At 42.1% G+C, this 18410-nt stretch overlaps 1 long non-coding RNA gene across 3 annotated transcripts; it reads left to right on the forward strand.

The window, feature by feature from the left end:
• Positions 1-441: 441 nt before the first annotated feature.
• LOC146760888 (uncharacterized) lies at positions 442-18097 on the forward strand. Of its 3 annotated transcripts, XR_014945039.1 has the most exons (4): positions 442-588; positions 1882-2102; positions 15565-15675; positions 16781-18097. It is a non-coding gene; the product is annotated as an uncharacterized LOC146760888 (long non-coding RNA). The 3 variants fall into 3 exon arrangements; XR_014945038.1 differs by lacking the exon at positions 16781-18097 and having other exon boundaries at positions 443-588; positions 15565-16607; XR_014945040.1 differs by lacking the exon at positions 15565-15675 and having other exon boundaries at positions 444-588.
• The last annotated feature ends 313 nt before the right edge of the window (positions 18098-18410 follow it).

The following is an 18410-nucleotide window of genomic DNA, read 5'->3' on the forward strand; positions in this document are numbered from 1 at the left end:
CAGCTTTTGGATGAGTACAGAGCTCTTCACTATTCAGTAAGAACCCAAACAGATTGAATGCAGTTTCCTCCTTTCTGGCTAAACAAAGACTGATGGAATATTACAATAAACTTCAGCCTTTTACTGCTTTAGTCAGTATAAAATTATAGAGAACAGGTCAGCCCTGTGAGTGCAGAGGAAATAGGTCAGGGGTAAAGCATATGAACAATAGCATCTCCATTTTCATAAGATATATTATTCCTGTTTTGAGGCAGATTCTGGTCTTTGTGAAGTGCCAGAGGGCATCTGTTGTGAACTCTGGAACAGGTAGATGAATGGTGGCTGAATTTAACTAATATCAGGAAGCCTTCATTAACTAATGAACTGAATAAGTACAAAGAGAAACTGAGCTTGAATAACTCAGCTTCTCCTCTGAAAAGTAGAACAATGGCATGGAAATCAAATAACATACTCCTTACGTGGGAATAAATTTCTGGCCAATCAGTCCTTGATTTGTTTTCCAGGTTGTACCCGTGCTGGCAAGCTTCATTTCTCATGAGTTGCTGGTAGTTGCTGGCTCTGGGATTCGTGGGTGGTTTATGCCAGAAGGTGAGTCCCAGTCTTGGCATTTGAGCTTTGTGTTCCACATGCAATGTAGTTGTCAGCATTTGGGCTCATGACCTTATTCTGACTGACATATCCTGTCCTATGCCCTGGAAAACCCATATGTGCACAATCCACTGTCAAACAGAGTTCATAGAGAGGACACGTTATTCATATAAACCTTGTTTTGAAATCTTTGGTCTTTGCCCTTTACCTGTTTATCTGTAAGTTTATTTACAAGACTGCTCTGTGTCCATTTGTGTCTAGATGATAAGTGACAAAATCAGATCTCACTTAAGGCTTACACTTGTTTACTTCTAGAAGATGGTGTGATATAGGTGCTAGGAGAGGTGAATCTATTGCAAAACAAAACAAAAATATTTCATTCAAAATTGAGCTTAGATACTTTCTTCTTGTAGTTCAGACTCTTTTACAAGGAATACAAATATGCAATCAGGTAATAGTGCAATCAGTGTCCTAATCAAAGTCAGGGGTCACTTGCTAGATGATCTCTTCGTTTGACACAAGTAGTAGGTGGCCAGATAGATAGTAGAGGACAGACAATTGCTATAGATAAAGAAACAATACAACCAAAATCAATTCAAACTTTTTTACTCTTATGACAGCAATATGAGTCATGCTGAAAAAACCTTCACAGCACACCTTTGTTTTTTTTTTTTTCCCTGGTAAATGTTTCAAAGGCTGAATATGAAATTTGGGTACAATTATTATTCCATTAAAAATAAAGATGTACTGCATCTGATTTCACTGTGTATCCAAACAGTTTTTAACATTTTTTTTTTTTTTCCAGAACAAAATTGCACCAAGTAAATTTGTGCTAGAAACTTGCACTTTACACAGGAAAGAAACATTATTTTCTGGGCTGAGTGTACAGATGCTGCTGCTTTGGTACACGTGAAGTTCTTTTGTGTTTTATAGTCAAGTGTGTGATTTTTTTTTTTTCCACGTGGATGTACTTTTCTTTTGAAATGCCATAAAAATGTATTTTCTCCGCTTCCAAACAAAGATCAACAAGTATGTGATGCACTGACATGTCAGCATTTACACAGGATAATTTTCCATGAAAAGGATGCTAATTAACTTGAATCAAAATGAATTTGAACTAGAACTTGCCTTCTGGTGGGTGAAGCATGTAACAAAAGTAATAGCCTATGAAAAAATGGGACACGTGTATGAAGGTTTTTCTTTTGTGGTGTGGCACTCAGGAAAATACTCTTCATGTTGTGGAATTTCACGGTGCAGTGGTTGGTAAGTTTCTCTCTATTTCATTCCCCATAGATACTCTTGAAGCAGAACTGCTGAGTCACAGCCTGCACCAGTGACGGAGCTCCTGGTGGGAAGGCAGGGCCTACCCAGGGGAGCTTAAGTGCATGTAATGTGTCTGAGTGATTGGAAGGGCTGGAGCCAAGATCTACCCTTTCCAACACCTCATTTGAGGGTTGGTGGTGAAGGTGAGGATATCTTGTTGGAGATTCCTGTATACCTGAGGCCTTCTCAAAGTAAGTAGCTACTTTTCTTTATTTCTGTGTCTGCTGTGTTTGAGCAAATCCTCACTTGTTGCAGCCTGTGATCTTGCTCCTCTGCTGTTGTAGTTGTGCTTTCTGTTGTGTTACAGCCCTAAATTGTGCTCTTAGTCTGTGGTAGCTCTATGGGCTTTTTCCAGACCTTATTTAAAAACAAATGGAAAATGGGCAAAGTGGGTGTGAGAGTCAGACGAAAAAGTTTGGGTTTCACAGTGTCAACAACATGTATTGCCTCCTTTGGATTCCTTGACAGGTGACAAAAGATCAGAATTTCTATATTCTTCGCTGCACTATTTGTTACAAGGCTATACTACAAAAGGAGAACTGTGGTTTCTTTTTCCTATTTCCATTTCTTTTCTTCCTGTTCATTAAACTTCTCTTTGTAGAACATAGTTTATCAACTGGATGTATATGAAAGGATGCAGCCTTTTCAGCCAGAAATTTGACTCAAGCACTGCTGTTGAGAGGAGAATGCCAGTTGTGCTTGACAACTTAGTACTCTGTTGAGTGTGGAGTAGCTTTTGATTAGTTTTAGTTTTAATGTAGGCATTCTGCAGGTGAGAGGAGGTTCATGTAGAATCAAGGTAAATGTTTTTGAAAGGCTGTTTCATTTGCTCAAGCAGCAATAATAAACTTGCAATTGTTCCATATATATTTCTAGGCAAGTCAGTAATTTGCTTCCAAAGTGATTTGGTTATGTTTGGCCACTCGTAATGAAAAGCCTTATTCTGATTAATCTACAGCACATGTCAATTAATCTCTTGTGTAAGACTGAACTATAGTGCCTAATGTGGTTCTTCAAAGTGATAACCCTCTTATGCTTTGCTAAAAAAGTACTTGTCTTTGCAGTTCTGAAATAGATTAAATTAAATTTCACATTGTTGCTGTGAAGAGAGGAGGTAGGAAGAGCCCAGTCTCATAGAATCATAACTGGAAAGCAGTTTTGCTCTTCATGAACACTCTTGTAACCTCACTGTACTAACCTATGGGCAGAACCTAAAGGAAATGACATAAAATCCAATTTAACTTCAGACTCTTTCATTTTATAAGCAAGAAGAATTTGTGAATCTGCATAGATGCAATTGAACAAAATATGTAATGCAAGCCCTTTTTCATTGACTTAATTTAACCAATTTCAGCCACGTGTCAAATCACATGAGGGGGATGCTCTAGAAACTAGTAAAGTCACAAACCTCTTAACTAATCTTGTTGATGCTAATTTAAATTCTTGTAATAAATTTCTATTATAAAAATATCAGAGGGAAATAGGAAATGCTGGTACATAATGCTCAGGAGATATGAAAACTAGTCTGATTGGCTGGGAAACTTGTGCCTTTCAAAATTCCACACTTACGAGCAGTCCTATGAATGTTTTGGTCAGTTGCTGGCATTTAATGAAACCTGCAGAATTCATGGCATCTGTAAGAGTCCCACATTGCATTAGTTGATGATGGGGCTTGGGCCAACAGGCTCAGTGTCTCTGGATGATGGATCTCAGGTTGAAAATCACTGTGCTCGCTCACCCTTCTGATCATCCTGGACGTCAGATTCATGGGAAATCAAAGTTGCTTTGTTATGCTCATTTCTGAATGGAAACGCTTTGCATGCCTCTCATGTCTACATCTGGGCTTTGGGTCAGATGCTTTGCACACTCAAGATTTCATTCAGTAGCTGTGGCAGAGTGCATCATGTTAGGTTTTCATTCGTCAGTCCTGGGTGCTTGAAACTGTAAGGAAGAGCCATTCTCACAATATGAGTGAGAAACCTGAAGTTGTGGGGTCCTCAGCGCATCAGCTGCAGCTGACTAGCTAGTTAAAGATAATCTGGTCTTTCTAATTTAAAAATGTAGTGTAAGATGATAAGTTAAAGGGAACACTGTTACGGTTGTACATGACGCTAGAATAGATTTGTCCTCAGTGCTGTTACAAAACAAGTCTCCACAAACAAATTTTAGTGTCTCATTAAAGACTGCTTTATTGAGAGCATAGTGAACAATGGATATTTAAGGTTATTTTTTGAGAGCAGAAATTATTTACGTTTAAAGAAAACTTTGACTTTATTTCTTGACCATCTTAAGCTATAAATCTTAAGCTGTGTTTTACTTGCTCTGTTATTACCAGAAATGCAGTGTAGTAAAACATGAAGTACTCAGAAAAAACCCCGCAAACATTATTGAAGTCTTATATGGGCACTTAATGTTGAAACATCTTTACTACCAGTTTATAGACACTTAAAATATCATTGTCCTATAAGGTCAATTGCTCTTGCAACTTCACTAGTGGCAGTTACACTGCCTACCCTGTATTGCATTAAACCTTTGTGTACTTATTTAGAGTCATGTGCTTCTTCCACTTTCAATGCTCTTACATATGTTATAGGAATCAGAACTTTTAAAGCAGGCTTTTAAAAATCGGATGTAACTTTTAAATCATATGTGCCTTCCTTTTGTTTATTTCTAGAGCTGTTAGAGACACAAATGAAAATTCTTTTGTAATATAATTGATGTCTGACTATAACATGAATCTTGTCATATTCAACTTTTACCTCTGTTCTTGTACTTGTATCATTCTGCTCTTTTAGCAGAATTGAAGAGGATAGTGTCTGGTCTTGATAGCTTGGGTACAAAAAGGGATCTATGGCGAGTCCTAAATGAAATCATTTATCTGCTTTAAAACTATACTTCAAGGACTGTTATGCCTTCAGCAGAGATTTGCAGGGGAGGGGAAGAGATCAGAAGGAAAAACTGAAGCGATGGGTCATCATGACATACTTGCGTACAAGCATCAATAAATACACTTCTTAGGGGCAGTTGCTGGTACGTCTTCCTCCCAAATATGAGTACAGAGGTATGGTGTCTGCCAGCACCCACTGGGCAGCTCAACACACAGCTACATGCCACACACACTCAGGAGAATGCACAAAAGGTAATTTGTGTAGGCATAAATATATGTACCGAGAATATAATTCCTTAGAAGCAGGCAAGCTGATTGTTTGATTCAAATTGTTTCTTAATTGAAACACAAAACAGCTCCTCTTTAATCTTCAGAGTACTTGAAATCATGTCTAGCTGGGAATATATGAACAACAGTATATGAACTGCATCTTTGAGGAATGATGTCTCTACTTTTTTCCAGTAACAGATGCCATTTGGATTAACAAATAGGGATTCTCCTCACAGCAGCAGTATCTGATGGGGTTATCAAATTCTCTGAAACTAAAGAGAATGTGACAGTGACATCAATCAGATGTTATTGCTGCACATACAAATTCATTTGCTAGCCCAAGTGGTAGTTCATTTTTGTGCAGCTGGGAAATTCCTTTCAAGATTTGGTAATAGCTCAGCAGTGTGTATGAGTGGATTTGTATACATAAATGACATATATGGGTGCTGTGGCAGCAGTACAAAGCCATACAAATCTGGAGCTGTTTGTTCCTGATTTGAGGCTTTCCATCATCAGAGCTTTGTCTTTTTGGCCTGTGTTAAACATGGGGCGCATAACATCAAGTTGAAACTTGCCGTGGTAGATTCACAGATGTTTCACCTATGTATTTGTTAAATTAAATGTAGGTCTGTAGTGACAAATTTCAGTCTTGATTAAACCTACGTCGGATTATAGTCTGGTGCTGCAGTTTTCACGTTCATTTTGTAGTGGAGTAGGTATCAGGCTTAAAACCTTAACCATAATATTTAGAGGATGTTCAACACTAGACTTCTGTTATAACATTGCCTTTATGGTTTTAAATGGTAATTGCCCTAGTGGCTATTTTATGCACTCAAGTATAAGTGCTCTATATGTGTATAATACCTGGATTTAACAGTTGTCTTTGTTCAGAGCCATATCAGGCATAGCAACAGCTCCTGTGGGTCAAAAGCTTTTGCCTTTTGAATACCCTCCGTGCCTCTCTGAGTTGACCTTCTCTTAGGAAATAGGTTCACAATAGGGCTGAAACGTCCTGCATGCATTTCTCATTTCGTAGTGGAGCATTGCATCTGCTATGTCCTCTTGGGCTTTGAGCTTTGAAGAGCTCCTCTTCCTTATGGCTGCTTTTAGACAAGAAAAAATATGCCAGCAGACTCTATATCTGTGCGTTAGCACTCCATGTACTGCATTCCCTTTCTGGGCTGTTGCATTAATTTCACAGTGTTTTCCAATATCTAGTAGCTCTGAATCAAAAGAATCTTGGTCTTTTCTGTTTCTAGCAGTTCTGGATTTAGAACAGTCTAGAAATTAAACGATGTCCTAATCTTTCCTTAGTGGCAAATGAGGGAAGAGTACTTGTCTGTGTGGGCATGGCCAAATTGTGGCACTGGGACTTACAGTCCTGATGTTAATCCATGGAGAGAACATCCTCCTATCCACACTGTTATTGGGCCATGAGAAATTAGTTTATTATGAACAGGATTTAGGAAAAAAAATTAATGAAGTGTCATTAAAAAAAATATATATATATATATACACATATATATTTTTTCTTAAAGCACCCTGTAAAGTAAAAGCATGAATTCAGTTTGTTTGTGGAGTCAGAGGCATCTCGATATGTATTCGCACTTGTTAATGAAGGGGGACAGCTGCCTGGAGATGCAGAAATTGTAGTTGAAAGGAACTCTGAGAAACACTTATAAGTGTATGTCTATGTATTTTTATAGTCTTTTGTACAGATTTGTATCTATTCACTGTAAGAGAAACGCTATCCTTTTACAGTCTCCATTGAGTGGTATTGGCTTTGAAAGGTATATTCCACCCCTGCTTTGTTCACATATGCACATTATTTCTATTTTAAGGTTTGCTGTGAGTAAAAGCAATCACTGGGTAGGATTCATCTCCTTACAACTATGTCTCTTTAGAGTCAGTGGAGATCACATCAGGACAGTCAGTAGATTCTCGAGTGCAATTCCTGCTATCTTAAAGCAACACTTAAATAGGTCAGATTAATTGTGCCTGAGAGGTTTATTTCTTTCCACTGATTATGGAGGGAGAGTAGATGTTTGTATCACAGTCATCAGCTCTGAAGCTCAGTGATGTGCATCCCACCTGTGGTGTCAGCACAGAGTGGTTCCTGCAGTGAGGTGCTTCCCATCTACTGGCCTCCCGCTCTGCATTTCTGTGGTTCTGCTTTCCTGCACACCAGTATGATTTTTGCCTTGACATTATGTCACGGTTTGAACTAAAAATCCACCTGCGTCCGTGACAGGGGCCGTGGGCCCCGGAGGGGCCCTGGGCCGAAAGGAAAAAGTTAATTAGGAAAAGAAAACAGCGGCAACGATCTAAGGAGGCACACTTATTTACTAAATACTATATCGAAATACAGGATAATAAAATATAATATAATATAATTGAAAATTGAGCTAACGAATCAGACAAAATAAGAGAGAGAATGAGTCCCGTAACCGAGAGGCCTACTGTGAAATTTAGGCGAGACGGTGAAGGCTCCCACACACTCCCCTGAACGCCAGAACTCCAAAGACGTCAGTCTGTTCTGCGACAGAGTTAATATAGAGTCCAGGTCCCGTGACCTATCGTGTTGTTCCCTGGGAGATGTAGTCTTCTTCTTCTGTAAGTTGCAGATTCAGTAAAATTATTCATGCTTAATATGATGTTATGATGTGGAATGCTGATAGCAAAAATTACAAAATTATTAAACCATGACATTCCACCCCTTATTCTACATCATTACATTATGTTTATACATACATACACACTCATATGTATAATTGTGAATAATCAGCAACCTTATTTTTCTCAACAATTTATATTTATTCCATACAAATCCCTAAGTTGAGAACAAAACTCTATAACCTAACCTACTATTTATTAATTTTGAGAAAATGGCAAAACTGCCAGAAAAAGGAAAACATGTCAGCGGTAGAGGGGAAAGGTAGCGCTAGTAGGGCGTCCCCCACATCAAGGTGCACTCATCCTTTCCCAGCCACCACAGCAGATTTCCTTTTGACTTATACTTCTTTCCATGTGTGCTCTACACATGCATGGCCAGTGCAGGATATAGAGTCCAGATGGAAAACTTGCTTACTTTATGCCTAATTAAGGTATATAGGAAAGAAAAAGTGTTTCCTTAACATTAATCCACTCTATCTTAAGTTCTGTACCTAATTGAACTATTTTCTGAGACTCTACCTATATATCTACAGGAAAAATCATTGGCTGCACTCCCCCAACATCAAATTCCCTTGTGGTACACATTGGACATTCCCATTTTTGTCCATCACCCACCATGTGCACCCAGGTCCCTGGGCAAAGACAGTACCCCGGAGAGGTTTGCCCTTTCCAGACACTGGAAGGACCCAAACTGTTTTCCCCAACACACTCTTTATGTGTACTACAGGAACCTTATCTCCCTCCACGGTACGTAGGGAGCTGGATTGGTTAGGACCATTACGATTACTAGATCCTCGAGTGTTGACCAACCAGGTGGCTTCTGCTAAATGGTTCTCCCAGTTTTTGTACGTTCCACCACCCATTGCTTTCAACATAGTTTTCAACAACCCATTGAATCGTTCAATCTTACCAGAAGCTGGTGCATGATAGGGAATATGGTAAATCCACTCAATGCCGTGATTTTTGGCCCAAGTGGTTACAAGAGAATTTTTGAAATGAGTCCCATTATCTGATTCAATTCTTTCTGGAGTGCCATGCCGCCACAGGATTTGCTTTTCCAACCCTAATATGGTGCTTCGGGCGGTAGCATGGGGTACTGCGTATGTTTCAAGCCACCCAGTGGTTGCTTCCACCATGGTGAGTACATAACGCTTACCATTGCGAGATCGTGGCAAGGTGATATAATCAACCTGCCATGCCTCTCCATATTTATACTTTTGCCATCGCCCTTCCCCCCAAAGAGGTTTTATCCTCTTGGCTTGTTTAATTATGGCGCATGTTTCACAGTCATGAATAACTTGAGCAATAGCGTCCATAGTTAAGTCCACCCCTCAGTCTCTGGCCCACTTGTATGTCGCATCCCTTCCTTGATGACCTGAAGTCTCGTGGGCCCACCGAGCTAGGAATAATTCACCCTTGTTCTGCCAGTCCAAGTCTATTTGAGCCACCTCAATTTTGGCAGCTCGATCAACCTGATGGTTATTTTTATGTTCTTCAGTAGCCTTACTTTTAGGCACATGAGCATCTACATGGCGCACCTTTACAACAATGTTCCTTATTCGGGCAGCAATGTCTTTCCACAGTTCAGCAGCCCAAACAGGTTTACCCTTTCGTTGCCAATTATCATCTTCCCACTGTTGCAACCACCCCCATAAGGCATTTGCCACCATCCATGAATCAGTATAAAGATGAAGCATTGGCCACCTCTCCCGTTCAGCTACATCTAAAGCCAGCTGAACAGCCTTTACCTCTGCAAATTGACTTGATTCTCCTTTACCTTCAGTGGCCTCTGCAACTTGTCGTGTGGGGCTCCATACAGCAGCTTTCCATCTGCGATGCTTCCCTACAATACGACATGATCCATCTGTGAATAGGGCAAATTTCTTTTCGTTTTCTGGTAGCTCATTGTATGGTGGTGCCTCTTTAGCACGTGATACCTCTTCTGTAGGTGGTTTTTCAATTTTTTTACTCTCAGGCCAGTCCATGATCACTTCTAGAATTCCAGGACGGCTGAGTTTTCCCATTCGAGCTCATTGAGTAATTAATGAAATCCACTTACTCCAAGTGGCATCAGTAGCATGATGGGTGGAGGGAACCTGTCCTTTAAACATCCAGTTTATTACTGGCAAGCGAGGTGCTAGAAGAAGCTGAACCTCTGTCCCAACTACTTCAGAAGCAGCCCGAACCCCCTCATACACGGCTAAGATCTCCTTCTCAGTCGGAGTGTAGCGCTCCTCAGACCCTTTATATGCTCGACTCCAGAATCCCAGGGGTCGGCCTCGGGTCTCTCCTGAGGCTCTTTGCCACAAACTCCAAGTGGGACCTTTCTCTCCAGCAGCAGTGTAGAGGATGTTCTTCACATCCTGTCCCGTCCGTACTGGCCCCAGGGCCACGGCACGGGCTATCTCTTGTTTTACCTGCTCAAAAGCCTGCTGCTGCTCAGGACCCCATGAGAAATTATTCTTCTTCCGTGTTACCTGATAGAGGGGGCTCACTATGTGGCTGTAGTTTGGGACATGCATTCTCCAAAAGCCCACTACTCCCAGAAAAGATTGGGTCTCTGTTTTGTTGGTGGGCGGAGACATAGCAGTGATTTTGTCAATCACATCTGCTGGGATGTGACGACGTCCATCTTGCCATTTTATACCTAAGAACTGAATTTCCTGGGCAGGCCCCTTCACCTTGCTGCTCTTAATGGCAAAACCAGCTTTCAAAAGAATTTGGATTATCTGTTTTCCTTTCTGGAAAACCTCTGCTGCTGTATGGCCCCACACTACAATATCATCAATATACTGCAAGTGCTCAGGAGCATTACCCTGTTCCAAAACAGCTTGGATCAATCCATGGCAAATTGTTGGGCTGTGCTTCCACCCCTGAGGTAAACGGTTCCAGGTATACTGAATACCTCTCCAGGTAAAAGCAAACTGTGGCCTACATTTTGCAGCCAATGGGATGGAAAAGAAGGCATTAGCAATGTCAATGGTGGCATACCACCTAGCTTCTTTTGACTCCAGTTCATACTGGAGTTCTAGCATGTCTGGTACAGCAGCACTTAATGGAGGTGTGACTTCATTCAGGCCACGGTAATCTACCGTCAGCCTCCATTCCCCACTGGTTTTACGCACTGGCCATATGGGGCTGTTAAAAGGCGAGTGAGTTTTGCTAATCACTCCCTGATTTTCTAATTGGCGAATTAGCTTGTGAATGGGGAGCAATGAGTCCCTATTGGTGCGGTACTGCCGTCTGTGAACCACTTTGGTGGCAATTGGTACCACTTGGTCTTTTACCTGGAGCAACCCCACAGCAGAAGGATCATCTGACAGACCAGGTAAAGTTGACAGCTGCTTAACACCGTTTGTGTTAACAGCAGCTATCCCAAAGGCCCATCGATACCCCTTGGGATCCTTAAAATGTCCCATCCTAAGGTAATCGATTCCCAGTATACATGGAGCCTCTGGACCAGTCACAATAGGGTGTTTTTGCCAGTTTTTACCAGTGAGGCTTATTTCGGCCTCCAACATAGTCAATTCTTGAGAACCCCCAGTCACTCCATGGATATATATTGGTTGTGTCCCTTGGTGACTTGAGGGCATTAGGGTGCACTGTGCACCAGTGTCCACCAAGGCTTTATATTTCTGTGGTTGAGATGTGCCAGGCCACTTAATCCACACAGTCCAGTATACTCTGTTGTCCCTTTCCCCCCCCTGGCTGGGGGCAGGGCCCCTCTATTGTTTACCTCGGTGGCTTGCAGCAACTGGAACTTTCCCCCTTTTGGAAGAGTTCGCCTTGGTGGTTGTTTTGTACTGTAATTCTTTCACTCGTGCCTGAAGTGCAGAAGTGGATGAATTATACCACCTCTTTATATCCTCCCCATGATTACTCAAGAAATACAACAAAGCAAAACGTATGGTCTTATCGTTGTCATTTGCTTGAATATGAGGACCTCTCTTTTTTATGGTTGAGATTTTCGATGATACGGGTCGAGAGGAACTCATGTTGTTTAGCTTTTTCAATAGGCAATCGTGGGAATCCTGGTCCCCATCATCTGGTACCACCATGGATCCATCTACATCAGGCATGTTAGTCAACATGTCAATAATTTCATTTTGTGTTCCCTCCATTCTGTTTAACCTTTCAGCTATTTTGACAATGGCTGAAGTATAACGATTAACTTCTGTAGTGCTTATAAATAATTCAAGCTCCTGAAGTTTAGCAATTAGTTCATTAACAAGGGGTTTCCTTTCCCCTTGGCCATATACTAATGCAAGTGCACTGGCATGCTTTTCTGGAGCAGCCCTTGTAAAGTCACGCCACATTTGTCGTGGTACACGGACTATCTCAGGATCATGTAATTGGTTCGGGTCATTGCGGTTGAAGTGGGAGCTGTATAGCATTTCCACCAGAGCATTTTCTCTCAAAGTTTGGATGCCTTTCTCTATATCAGTCCATTTCCTTTTCTCAGGCTCCAAGTCCCGTTTAAAGGGGAATCTATCTCTTACCGCTATCAACATCCGCTTCCAGAGGGTGTAGGACTGATCTTGGCATGTGCCAATAACTCTGTCCACACGTGCATCTCTGGAAATGCTACCCAGTTGGCGAGCTTCATTGCCATCAAGCCACACACTGCTGGCACCATTGTCCCAGCATCGAAGTAACCAAGTGACCATATGTTCTTTTGGTTGACGTGTGTAATCCTTTCTTAGATCCCGAATTTCACTCAGTTTTAAAGATCTATCAATAATGGTCGTAATACTTTGCTCACCTTTTGCTCTATCAAGAGTCCCAGGTGTTGATGGTGGTAACTGTGTTGATGAGGCTGCCCCATCTATAAGTTTGGACTCGAGAAATTCTCGTAAAGAAAATCTAACTTTTGGCTCCTCTTCATCTGACTCTGACTCTTGTATTATTTCCTCTAGGTAACCCTCCTTCTTTTTCCTCTCTCCTAACTTCCTCTGCTCCTCATACTTCTTCTGCTCCTCTATCATCTTCTTATACCCCTCTAACATCCTCTGCTCCTCCAACTTCTTCTGGTCTTCTGACTCCCCCTGCTCTCCTGAGTCCCCCTGCTCTCCTGAGTCCTGCTCTCCTAACTCCCTCCGCTCTTCTAACTCCTTCTGCATTTTCTCTAACTGAGTTGAAAATTGTTTTACTTTTCGCCCTCTTACAGGGGCAACCAACATTGTATCTGGTGCCCCTGGTAGTTGGTCAAGGTGTGGTACATACGGTTCAGACTTGGGGATGTTCCCCTTGGACTGGAGGGTGCATAGCTTGGATCGGAGGAGATCGCGCTCGAACTCCAGGGTGTCGAACTCAGCCCTGAGGGCGTTGTACTTGGACTGAATTGTGTCGAACCCGGACTCGAGCGCGTCGTGTTTGAACTGGAGAGTGTTGCGCTCAGATTGGACGGCATCGTACATGGTCTGGAGGTTGTTACGATCGATCTTGATAGCATCGAACTGAACCTTGAGGTCGCTGTACATGGACCGGAGGACATCTCGCTCAGATCGGAGGGTGTTACACTCGGACTGAAGGATGTTGTGCTCAGACTGGAGGGTGTTGTAATCAGTCTGGAGGGTGTCACGCTCCGACGGGAGAATGTCGCGCTCAGACTGGGGGCAGCTATTCTCAGTCTGGAGGGCGTTGTGCTCGGACTGGAGTGTGCCGTGCTCGGACTGGAGAGCGTTGTGCTCGGACTGGAGAGCGTTGTGCTTGGACCGGAGAGCGTTGTGCTCGGACTGGAGAGCGTTGTGCTCGGACTGGAGAGTGTCGTGCTTGGACCGGAGAGCGTTGTGCTCGGACTGGAGAGTGTCGTGCTCGGACCGGAGAGCGTTGTGCTCGGACTGGAGAGCGTTGTGCTCGGACTGGAGGGTGCCGTGCCCGGACTGGAGAGCGTTGTGCTCGGACTGAAGAGTGCTGAGTTTGGATTGCAGGGATTCTTTCTCATACCAATATGTGTCTCGTTGATGTAGGAGGTCTTCTCTCTCAGCTCTGAGACTCTCTTTCTCATACCAGAATGAGTCTCGTTGTTGTAGGAGGTTATTTCTCTCATCAAGGAGACTCTCATTCTCAGCCCTGAGACTCCCTCTCTCAGCATCAAAAACTTCCCTCTCAGAAATGGTATTAAATAAGGCCCGATAAGCATTAGCTAGGCCCCAAGTCATTTGTGCCTCCTGAGATCTGCCTGAGCCACAACATTCCTGTCTCAAATATGCGGTCAAACTCTTGGGATTCTTTAAGTGTTCAGGAGTAAAGCTCCATGACACTAAAGATGTCTGTCTTCTAAAAGTCTCTCCAAAGTCTCTCCACACTCCCTGCCACTCAGTATTCTCTAATTCTAGGGAAGACTTCCTCCTGAGGTTATAAATCCAGATACTGAGTGAGATCACTACAATAACCAACAGTAAATTCAGGGAGATTAATAAGATTGACAGTGTGGTCCACTGGGACAACTGGTCAGTCGAAGACTGCTTAAAGGATGCAAAGAAAAAAGGAAGAGCACGCTCAAAAACCACCATTTCCGTACTATTAGTTGCATTAGTTGCATTAGTTGCATTAGTTGCTCCCTCTGGAGCTGCATGCAGATACCAAGTAAGCGTTGATAACCATGCTTTCAAATCATTATACATGTTTACAATTCCATAGGAAAAAGTGGCTAGCTTAAACATGCTCCAATATGTTTGGAGCATCACAAAAGAGGAACTAATGAAATGCAGTCCCTGGTAGAACAAACTTACTAGAGGGAACATTTTTTTTTTCTTTTTTTTTCTTTTTTCTTCAATAGAGAGAAAAAAACTAAAAGAAAACAAAGCTCAGCAGTGTTTATAAAATATACCGGAGTATTGGCAGTCCGCCTGGACTTTCAAGGTCAAGCTCGCAGGCGCAGAATCGCAAACCTAAGATAGCTCCTTAACAAAGAAAAACAACTTGTAGCTCTGTTAAAAGCTAAAAGAGCAACAGAAGAAAACACAGAAAAACAGCAACTCAAATTGCCCGCATTCTCCACCAAAATCTGTCACGGTTTGAACTAAAAATCCACCTGCGTCCGTGACAGGGGGCCGTGGGCCCCGGAGGGGCCCTGGGCCGAAAGGAAAAAGTTAATTAGGAAAAGAAAACAGCGGCAACGATCTAAGGAGGCACACTTATTTACTAAATACTATATCGAAATACAGGATAATAAAATATAATATAATATAATTGAAAATTGAGCTAACGAATCAGACAAAATAAGAGAGAGAATGAGTCCCGTAACCGAGAGGCCTACTGTGAAATTTAGGCGAGACGGTGAAGGCTCCCACACACTCCCCTGAACGCCAGAACTCCAAAGACGTCAGTCTGTTCTGCGACAGAGTTAATATAGAGTCCAGGTCCCGTGACCTATCGTGTTGTTCCCTGGGAGATGTAGTCTTCTTCTTCTGTAAGTTGCAGATTCAGTAAAATTATTCATGCTTAATATGATGTTATGATGTGGAATACTGATAGCAAAAATTACAAAATTATTAAACCATGACACATTAGAGTTCATAGATGTGAAAATGTAGTCTCCAGATGTTTTAATTCTGCCTGTCAGCACAAGAACCACATTCTAAAACACTTCATTTGACATAATGCATAGGAGAGAAGTGGAGGTGCTGTAGGAGACTTTGTCAAATGGGTCCTTTGCTGTTACAACTAGGGCAAGTTAGCCCTGTTTTGAGCATGGTTGGATTATGCAACCTCCAAAAGCCTCTTCCAGTCTGGTTAATTCTATGACTCTTCATCCAGAGTTTTTCAAATTCATGGTTATTAGTGGCAGGTTTTAAGTCGGGCAGTCTGTCTTTTAACAGGTCATAACATAGCAGCCAGTCTTGGGCCTGTACCTTGCTATCTGACCTATTCCTGGGGCTGGATGAGGAGAGCTGCCTGGATTTTCTCCATGAAGTTAGGCAGGATCTTCTGTAGGTACTCAGCAGAGCATTGCTTGGCAAACTTTTTTTCCCCTTTCCTTCCTCTACAAAGAATAAGTATATAGAATAAAGTGAAAGAAGATATTTTTCTGTTCTGCTAAGGCAATTTTGTAAGACTTGGCGTGAGTATCCTGGGAGTCTAAGCTAAAGATGGGGAACATATGGGAAAGCCCAGGAGGAAGCACAGAGTTTTAGTTTTCAAACCTTACTCTTGGATTGCTACAGTAATGTAATGAAAGGACATTAAATGAGCTGAAGTTATTAAACCCTAAAGGTTACAGAGTCCTATTGGGGGCCACATTCAAAATGTAATTAAGCCAAGTCCAGATATTTTAATTTCTAGCTGGAGATTTACACAACATAAGTAGATTCTTCTTCCAATTCTAAACTTTATTGAAAATAAGCTTGTTAACTTGTTTATTTCTCTCTAGCAGTAACTGAATAGACATTGTTTAGAGCCACTTGGCTCTAGTAAAACAGTAGGTACCAGTATCAAAGAGTCATGGTTCAAATCAGATCATGTATCTGGGAAAACAGATGCTTGCACTCTGCTATTAAAGTCTCACTCCCCCAAAACCATGTAGTCTGCAAATGGTTATCCATTCTGATCCTCCAAGGCTCTCCCTGCCTGTTGTTCCAGATGGTCCATTGCTGGTATAATGCTCTCCATTACAGTGTGTGAGAGAACAATGGTCCTAGAACTGTTAATTCTGCTTATTAGGAATATAGGATTACACTTATAAGAGGTTGTTTCCATCTAAAACATTCCGATTTCATTGTAAAATGAACTTGAGTGAGTTTAACTCTTCAAGAACACTATCTTTAAAAAACAAAACACAAGAACAACAACAACAAAAAGTTCACCAAACATGAACACCACCGAGAAAAATCCTTAAAACAAGCCAAAATCCAAAACCAAGGACATATCTTTATGGATTTGACTTGGCTTCCTATTGCTGGATTGGCTCAGCTTTTAGTAGTCCCTTCTCTCCTTCTGTCTGACTAGCTGCTCTTCTCTGAAGGAGTCGGATTGGCTCTGCTATCTATTTTCCTCAGGGAGAAAGCTGGCATGTGGTTCAGGTGCCTTGTGCTGCAGTTTGCAGGTCTGTGCTGGAAAGCTGACTCTTGAGATGACCTGGGTGAAAAAGAAGACGTCACTCCCTCTGCCCCACATCAGTTTATTTCTTGGACTAATTCTGTGACCTGTTTGGGCATTGTGACTCCAAACAAGTTTATTCATGAAACACATCTTGAGTGTGTCCTGTGACTGCCTTGGAGCTGGGAAGATGATTTGAGGGGGCAAGAAGCCAGCAGTCTGCCTTGGTGAGTTGTGCGCACACTAACTAGGGTTTGAGTGACCTGGAATAATCAGGCACTGGCAAGGTATACCTGGGTGCTGTGAAAAGGTGTGGATTAGAATTCTTAAGGTGAGGGGAGACTCAGTCCTAAAACTCGCTCCTTGGTTGTTTGTCTTGACTGTTGGAGGCAACGGGCTGGCACTGAAAAAATGCTTAAGTTTTAAATTCAGAACAAAAACCTGCAGCAAGCCAAATCACCTTATTTAGAACTTACTAATTGCTTATAACTTTGCTACATCAGTGAAGACATTAGTTAGAAGCAATTGTGGGGCAAGGAGGAAGATAAGAACATGTTTTTAAGACTGTCTTAATATTCAGTCATACTAAACAAGGTTGCTATGCTTGAGACAACAAGAGTAGAGGAGAACTGCTGAGAATTGCTCTCCTGCTGGAAGGTGTTTGTGTTTGGAAGTACAAGCACTCTGCCCAAGAGACAGCGGGCTGCAGGCTGGCGTAAAAGCTGCTTCAAGGACAGAATCCAGTGAGAATGGTTTGTATGCAGGTGGAGGAGAACATGAACCTTGGGCACCACTCTCCCTTTTTTGTTTTGTTTCTCTACTCTGATAGGGTTGTGTAGGGCTGGGCTTCTTAGAGGAGTAACTGTATTAAAGACAGCAATTCCTGAAAAGGTCAATTTAGGATACCTTCGTCTTGATCGGTAAACAGACAAAAAAATAGATGTGTGAGTTTTGCACTTGAATCTCGATGAGCAGGAGGCATGTGGTAATGTGTGAGAAGAGCCTCAATGTGCAGAGCAGCCCAGAGAGACCAGTTCAGCAGCAGATCTGGATGTGGGAGTCAGACAACGCTCCCACATTAATTAATGAGGTGAGGAAAGAAATAGAATCACGTGTTTTCCAAGTTTGTTCTCCAGAGAAGATTTATCTGGAAAAGCTTCTGTGTTGATTTAATGGAGATGTGCACACTATGAGGTGTTTGTATGAACAGTTCTGAGCTATTTGGATGCATGTCCCAAAAGCAGAGTAGGGCAAGCGGTGAGAAACTTCTCCCCTGCTTTTTTATTTGCTTACCTTATTTCTCACTGAACGAAGGTGCATTGGGTCTGAGGGCAGTGTCTGAGCCAGTTATTCCTCTGTCCTTCCGGGGTACAGTGCCAGTCCCTGCCTGTTCCCTGCCGGGTGTTTCCTGAGGGAAAACTGAATGAGGAGTGGGGAGTGAAGAACCTGTTTCCCCCAGGAGAGCAGCTCAGGGATTTGTATTGAAACAGGCCAGTGATTGAGCTTAGTCCTTAACCAAAGTGTTAATGCTGGCAGCTTGCCTGCACAGTATAAAAAAAGAAGTAAAAAAAAAGGTAGGGGGAAGGATGAGGGTGAAGATGTGGATGGAAAAGAAAACACAGTAGCCTGT

This window comes from Coturnix japonica, chromosome 4 (assembly GCF_054131305.1).
Source record: "Coturnix japonica strain WE chromosome 4, WE-NBRP24, whole genome shotgun sequence".
In the NCBI taxonomy this organism is placed as follows: Eukaryota; Metazoa; Chordata; class Aves; order Galliformes; family Phasianidae; genus Coturnix; species Coturnix japonica.